This window comes from Glycine soja, chromosome 20 (genome assembly GCF_004193775.1).
Source record: "Glycine soja cultivar W05 chromosome 20, ASM419377v2, whole genome shotgun sequence".
NCBI lineage: Eukaryota > Viridiplantae > Streptophyta > Magnoliopsida > Fabales > Fabaceae > Glycine > Glycine soja.
In genome coordinates, this window is record NC_041021.1 from 35,712,888 (window position 1) to 35,719,949 (window position 7,062).

The window sequence follows — 7,062 nt, forward strand, 5'->3', positions numbered from 1 at the left end:
TTAAGAAAAATCTTGCATCTGTGGATGCCATGGATTCGAAAGGTTTTTCTTGTTGGGTTGAAGGTGGAGTTATGTAGATTAGAAGGAAAAGGAAGTATGCGCAAATGCAAGGAACCAATCAAGGAAATCCGTACATCCTTTAAGGGTCCATTGTGATAGGCTTTGTCTCTGTTATTTCATAATCTAGAAGCCTTGTGTCCAAAGGTTTGTTTAATAATTCTCTGTGGCATCTACGTTTGGGTCGTATTAGTGAAAAAGGTTTGGATATTCTGAGCAAGCGAGGCTTACTTAGAGATCACAAGGTGGAACCCCTTCAATTTTGTGAGCATTGCATCTATGGGAAACAACATCAAAAAAAGTTTCCAAAGGTTGTGCACACAACCAATGCCATGTTGGACTACTCTCATTGTGACTATTAAGGGCCTTTGAGAGTTCAATCACTGGGTGAGCAAGGTATTTACTCTCCATCATCGATGATTACTCTTCAAATTTTTCAAGAATTCAAGACCCCTATTGAGGTATGGTCTAACAAACCAACTGTATAGTCAATGTTGAAGGTGTTTGGAAGTTAGGCATACTATCACATAAGTGAAGGTGATGTGCCATTATTTTCTCCCATTTCTTAACCCTTTTTGCACCATTTTAAGTACTGATTAATCTTAATTGTCAAATTAATTAGGCAGTTTTATTATTTGGGCCCATTCAACTAATTTGATGTTTTTAATCTAATTTCAGGAATTAATGAAGCATTGGGCTTGAATCCAGAATTGGGCTTGGACTTGAAGAGGGCAGACTATTTTATTCTACAAGATTTTATCTTATCTAGACTTTATCTTATCTAGATATTATTTAGATTTAGTCTCATCTAGATATTATTTCATCTAGATCTTATCTTATCTTATCTAGATATGATTTGATTTTATTTATGAGCTTGGATTTAAAACAGATTTGTAAGCTTTGGGGCTGAAAAAATTATATAACAGCACCAAGGTTCTAGTTTAGGCCTCTCTTCTCTTTCCCTTCTCTTTTTTTTTTTTCGTTTTGCAATTCCAGTTTTGAGTTTTCGTTTTAGCAATAAAATTTCGTTCTTCAATCTATAATTTCATTCTCTATTGATTAATGGAAGGCTAAGTCCCCAGCATTGTTTTCTCTTGAGGATCAAGCACAGTTCTCTTTGAGGTTCTATTATTATTGTTAAATTCTATTCAGTTTTTTCCTCTTCACTAATTACTTTGAATTTATTGCTATTAATTCATGCTTGCTTAGTGCTTGATTAATTGTCTCTGCGCTTAATTTACGTTCATGCTTAATGATCGTTTATGAGTAATTGGTGTATGTGTTGCTTAATCACATAATGAATGTCTTATGTTGAATTTCGCTTATTAATTTAATTTAGGGTTGGATTAAGTGGTTGAACTGAATAAGGATAAACTCTCGTAACCTAGGATAAGAGATTTGCTTGTGAATCAAGGGGAAACAACGTGTTTTAGTTCTGATATTTTCCAATTCACATTTATTCGCTGTTTAATTTACAAAAGCAAACAACCCCCCCCCAATTCGTTACTATTTTTCTACTATCTGTCATGAACATTTGGTGTATCATTGCTCGTTGGGAAATGACCTAGGATCACTTCCTAGTTACTACATTTTAATTGTTTATTTGATTCGGGTTCGGCCTCGATCAAATTTGGTGCCATTGCCGGGGAGCAATGTCCAAAGGTTCATAATAGCTAGTGATTCGTGTTTTATGTTTAGTTGTTTTAAGTTTTCGTGTTGTGTTAGTGTTGTTTAGTGCCTTGTTATTTTGTTTAGTGTGGTGTTTTGTTTTAGTTTTTCTGTTCAGCGCTTTCCCTGTTTCAATTTTTGTGTTTTGCTGTGAATAGTGTTTTGTGATGGATTTAGCGACCACTTTTTCTAATCTGGAAAACAGAGTAACAGTGCAAATCCCTTAGCGACTGAATTAGTGACTACTGCTGACAATTTAATTGGCGATTTTTATTTTGATAGTTTGGGTTGTTATTTTTGGCTGAATTTTGGTGTGGTAGGTTCTTTTGATCCATATTTTGTGGGAAAAATAGCTGGAGCCCTTAGTTTGGTCAGATTTGAAAGTTCCAAAAAAGTAGTGAATTTGATTTTTGTCAAAACTTCAAACGACCATAACTTTTGCTCCGGGTATCAGAATGACTATTATTATATATGTATTTGGGGTAGAAAAATTTTCCCATATTGTGGGAACCAGCCAAAGGCTGGCTGAGGTCTCTTGCCAGCCAAAATCGTCTGTTTACTAGTTTTTATTTTTCAAGTTTTATTGCTTTATTTTTCTAAACTTTCCATAGGTAGTTTCCATAGTTAGACTTTGAATTTTTGTTTGAAAATTGTTTTGCTATCTTTTCATGATTTTAGGGTGTTGCTCATAAAATTTCAAGTTATTTGGATATCATTTGATGGTAGCTGTAGTTCAAACCTACACTGTTACTTGCATAAGAAGACAACTAGTTGTGCATGCTGAATGTAGTGTATGACTAGAGGCAATCCATCTGACCTACAACCCTTTGATCCTGAGATAGATAGGACATTTCATAGATTATTTAGGCATCATTCTGTACCTTTTGAGCATCCTGAGCATTCTGTTATTGGTGAGACTGAGCATTTTGTGGTTGATAATTTTGAACATCCTGACTTTGAGCATTATAGTTTTGAACATTCTGATTTTGAACGTTCTAAGAACATGGCACAACCTCCACCCCGTGAGAGGACTCTAAGGGAAATGGCTGCACCTGATTTCACCTACGAAAGCTTGTGCATCCAATACCCTGATGAGGATGTCCCATATGTTCTTAAAACTGGACTGATCCATTGGCTTCCAAAGTTTCATGGCCTTGCAGGTGAAGACCCGCACAAACATCTGAAAGAATTCCATATTGTCTGCTCCACCATGAAACCCCAGATGTCCAGGAGGATCATATATTTCTGAAGGCCTTTCCTTATTCTTTAGAGGGAGTGGCAAAGGACTGGCTTTATTACCTTGCTCCATGGTCCATCAGGAGCTAGGATGACCTCAAGAGAGTATTCTTAGAAAAAAATTTCCCTGCTTCCAGGACCACGACCATCAGAAAGGATATTTCAAGCATTAGACAACTCAGTGGAGAGAGCTTATATGAATACTGGGAGAGATTTAAGAAACTATGTGCCAGTTGCCCTCACCACCAGATTTCTGAGCAGCTTCTCCTCCAATATTTTTATGAAGGACTCAGTAACATGGAGAGAAGTATGATAGATGCTTCCAGTGGTGGAGCCCTTAGAGACATGACCCCTGCTGAAGCCAGAAATTTAATTGAGAAGATGACTTCAAACTCCCAGCAATTTAGTGCCAGAAGTGATGCTATTGTCATTAGAGGAGTGCATGAAGTAGCCACGAATTCATCTTCATCAGCCGAGACTAAGAAGCTTGAAGGTAAACTAGATGCCTTGGTTAACCTAGTAACCCAACTGGCCATGAATAAAAAATCTGCACCTGTTGCCAGACTCTGTGGTTTATGCTCCTCTGCCGACCACCACACAGACCTTTGCCCTTCTGTGCAACAATTTGAAGCAATTGAACAGCCTGAAGCTTATGCTGCAAATATCTACATCAGACCTCCTCAACCTCAACAGAAAAATCAGCCACAACAGAACAATTATGACCTCTCCAGCAACAGGTACAATCCCGGGTGGAGGAATCATCCCAACCTTAGATGGTCGAATCCTTCACAACAGTAGCAACAACAACCTTATTTTCAAAATGTTGCTGGCCCAAGTAGACCATACGTTCCTCCACCAATCTAGCTGCAACAACAGCAACAGCCCTAGAAACAACAAACAGTTGAGGCTCCTCCGCAACCTTCCCTTGAAGAACTTGTGAGGCAAATGACTATGCAAAACATGTAGTTTCAACAAGAGACCAGAGCCTCCATTCAGAGCTTAACTAATCAGATGGGACAATTGGCTACACAGTTAAATCAACAACAGTCCCATAATTCTGACAGATTACCTTCTCAATCTGTCCAAAATCCCAAAATGTGAGTGTCATTACATTGAGATCGGGAAAGCAGTGTCAAGAACTTCAACCAACAAATGAACCTGCCCAACCTCACTCTACTCCAGAAAAAGATGATGCCAAAAACGAAAATGTAAAGAGTAAGTTACCTAACAATTTCTATGCAGGTGACTCTAAAGAGAAGCAGCATATCCCTCTTCCATTCCCTCCAAGAGCAATATCCAACAAAAAAATAGAAGAGACAGAGAAGGAGATCTTGGAAACATTTAGAAAAGTAGAAGTAAACATACCTCTGCTGGATGCAATAAAGAAAATTCCAAGATATGCTAAATTCTTGAAGGAGTTGTGCACTAATAAGCGGAAGCTTAAAGCATGTGAAAGAATTAGTATGGGCAGAAATGTCTCCGCATTGATTGGTAAATTTGTTCCCCAAATCCCTGAAAAATGTAAAGATCCAGGTACATTCAGCATACCTTGTATTATAGGTAACAATAAGTTTGACAATGCCATGCTAGATTTAGGAGCTTCTGTTAGTGTGATGCCTCTGTCTATTTTTAATTCTCTATCTCTTGGTCCCTTGCAGTCAACTGATGTGGTAATTCATTTAGCTAATAGAAGTGTTGCCTATCCTGCTGGTTTCATAGAGGATGTCTTAGTTAGAGTTGGTGAACTGATTTTCCCTGTTGATTTTTATATTTTGAATATGGAGGAGGGATTTTCTAAAGGATCAATTCCCATTATTTTAGGTAGACCTTTTATGAAAACTGTTAGAACTAAGATAGATGTATATGCAGGCACACTATCTATGGAGTTTGGTGATATAATTGTTCATTTTAATATTCTTGATGCTATGAAACACCCATCTGAAGATCTTTCTGTATTTCGTGTTGAAATAATTGACCCTATTGTTGACGAATACATGACTGATCTTCATTCTAATCTGCATGTCTGCCACTCTTCATGCATTGAATCTGAATTTGTACTTGATCATATGTCTGAATTTGATGCTGAGAGTGAATCTGATTTTGATATTGATTACATGTCTGATGTTTTACCTCTTGAGATTGATTTTATAAAGTCAGATAGAACTAACCAGGTTTCAGGAAGTACACATACTTCTGACTTTCTTTATGAGGTACAGGCTGAGAAACCATCTCTTTCTACTACTATCCAGCCGGCCACACTAGAATTGAAGCCTTTACCATCAAATTTAAAATATGCTTACTTGGATGATAGCAAAAGTTTTCCAGTAATTATATCTGCTTCCCTGGCTGATGAGCAAGAGGTGAAGTTGTTATCAGTTCTCAAGAAGCATAAGAAGGCTATAGGTTGGACCCTGGTAGACATTCCTAGTATTAGCCCATCCACATGTATGCATCGGATAAATTTAGAGGATGGGGCTAAACCAGTAAGACAGCCACAGAGAAGACTCAACCCGGTAATTCTTGATGTAGTGAAGAAGGAGGCAACCAAGCTTTTGCAAGCTGGAATCATTTATCCTATCTCTGACAGCCAATGGGTGAGTCCCGTCCAGGTAGTCCCAAAGAAAACCGGTCTCACCGTGATAAAAAATGAGAAGGAGGAGCTGATTCCTACTCAGGTGCAGATTACTTGGAGAGTCTGCATTGACTATAGGAGGCTGAACCAGGTTACCAAAAAGGACCATTTTCCACTGTCATTCATTGACTAGATGCTTGAACGTCTGGCGGGTAAATCTCACTACTGTTTCCTTGATGGTTTTTCTGGTTATATGCAAATCACTATTGCTCTTGAGGATCAGGAAAAGACCACATTCACCTGCCCCTTCGGCACTTTTGTCTATAGGAGGATGCCTTTCGGCCTATGCAATGCCCTTGGTACCTTCCAGCGGTGCATGATTAGTATTTTTAGTGATTTTTTAGAAAATTGCATAGAGGTGTTTATGGATGATTTCATTGTATATGGATCCTCTTTTGATGTTTGTTTGGAGAGTTTGGAAAAGGTTTTGAATAGATGCACTGAAACTAACCTTGTTCTAAATTTTGAAAAATGTCATTTTATGGTTGAGCAAGGTATAGTTTTAGGCCACATTATTTCCAATAAGGGCATTGAAGTAGATCTTGCCAAACTTTTTGTTATTTCACAATTGCCTTACCCCTCTTGCGTGCGAGAGGTGTGATCTTTTCTTGGCCATGCAGGATTCTACAAGCGCTTTATAAGAGATTTTAGTAAGGTAGCCCTTCCATTATCCAACTTGTTGCAAAAGGAGGTGGAGTTTGACTTTAATGATAAATGCAAAAAGGCCTTTCATTGCCTCAAAAGAGCACTGACTACCACCCCTATCATTCAGGCATCTGATTGGACAGCCCCATTTGAGCTAATGTGCGATGCATCCAATTACACATTGGGGGTTGTCCTTGCTCAAAAGATCTCCTTACTTCAGCTTACATCTTTTCCACCATGACTTAGGGAGTTCTCCTTTTACTATCTCCTTCTTTACTTTTATTACATTTTTCCGATTCTATTTGATGGTTTAATTGCTTTTAATCTTTTAATTGTGCTACATTGAGGACAATGTGTTGTTTAAGTATGGGGGGAGTGTTCTTTGGTTTTGGTTTTGCTAGTTTTGTTAGTTTTGTTTGTGTTAAATTTGTTAGTTTGGTTAGTTTTGTTGGGTTTCTAGTTTAATATTTTAGGTCAATTCTATTTGCATGTACAACTTTGCATATTTTTCTTTGAATTATAGGATATGTTCAAGAAATGGGTAATTGTTCTGAAAATAAAAGTCTCTTGACATTTTGTGATTTGAAATCCTTGTTTTTCCTCTACATGTCATGATAGTTTTGAATGCTCAATTTGAAAGTGATAAGTTTACCTTTGTGAGAATTTGAGCCATCCATCATCATAATCTTTTGGTGTGTTTTGCCCCATTGATTGCTTGCACAATAGCCTTGGCTTGATTCTTGTTGATGCTTCCTAATTCACATGCATATTTGGAAATGATTTAGGCAATTTTGTTCTTATAAACTTCTAGCCAAATGGACTTA

General features: G+C 37.6%; 1 non-coding gene across 1 annotated transcript; it reads right to left on the reverse strand.

Moving 5' to 3' along the window:
* Positions 1 to 3,105: 3,105 nt before the first annotated feature.
* On the reverse strand, positions 3,106 to 3,212 carry LOC114404005. The gene has a single exon (XR_003664768.1). It is a non-coding gene; the product is annotated as a small nucleolar RNA R71 (small nucleolar RNA).
* Between the last annotated feature and the right edge of the window lie 3,850 nt (positions 3,213 to 7,062).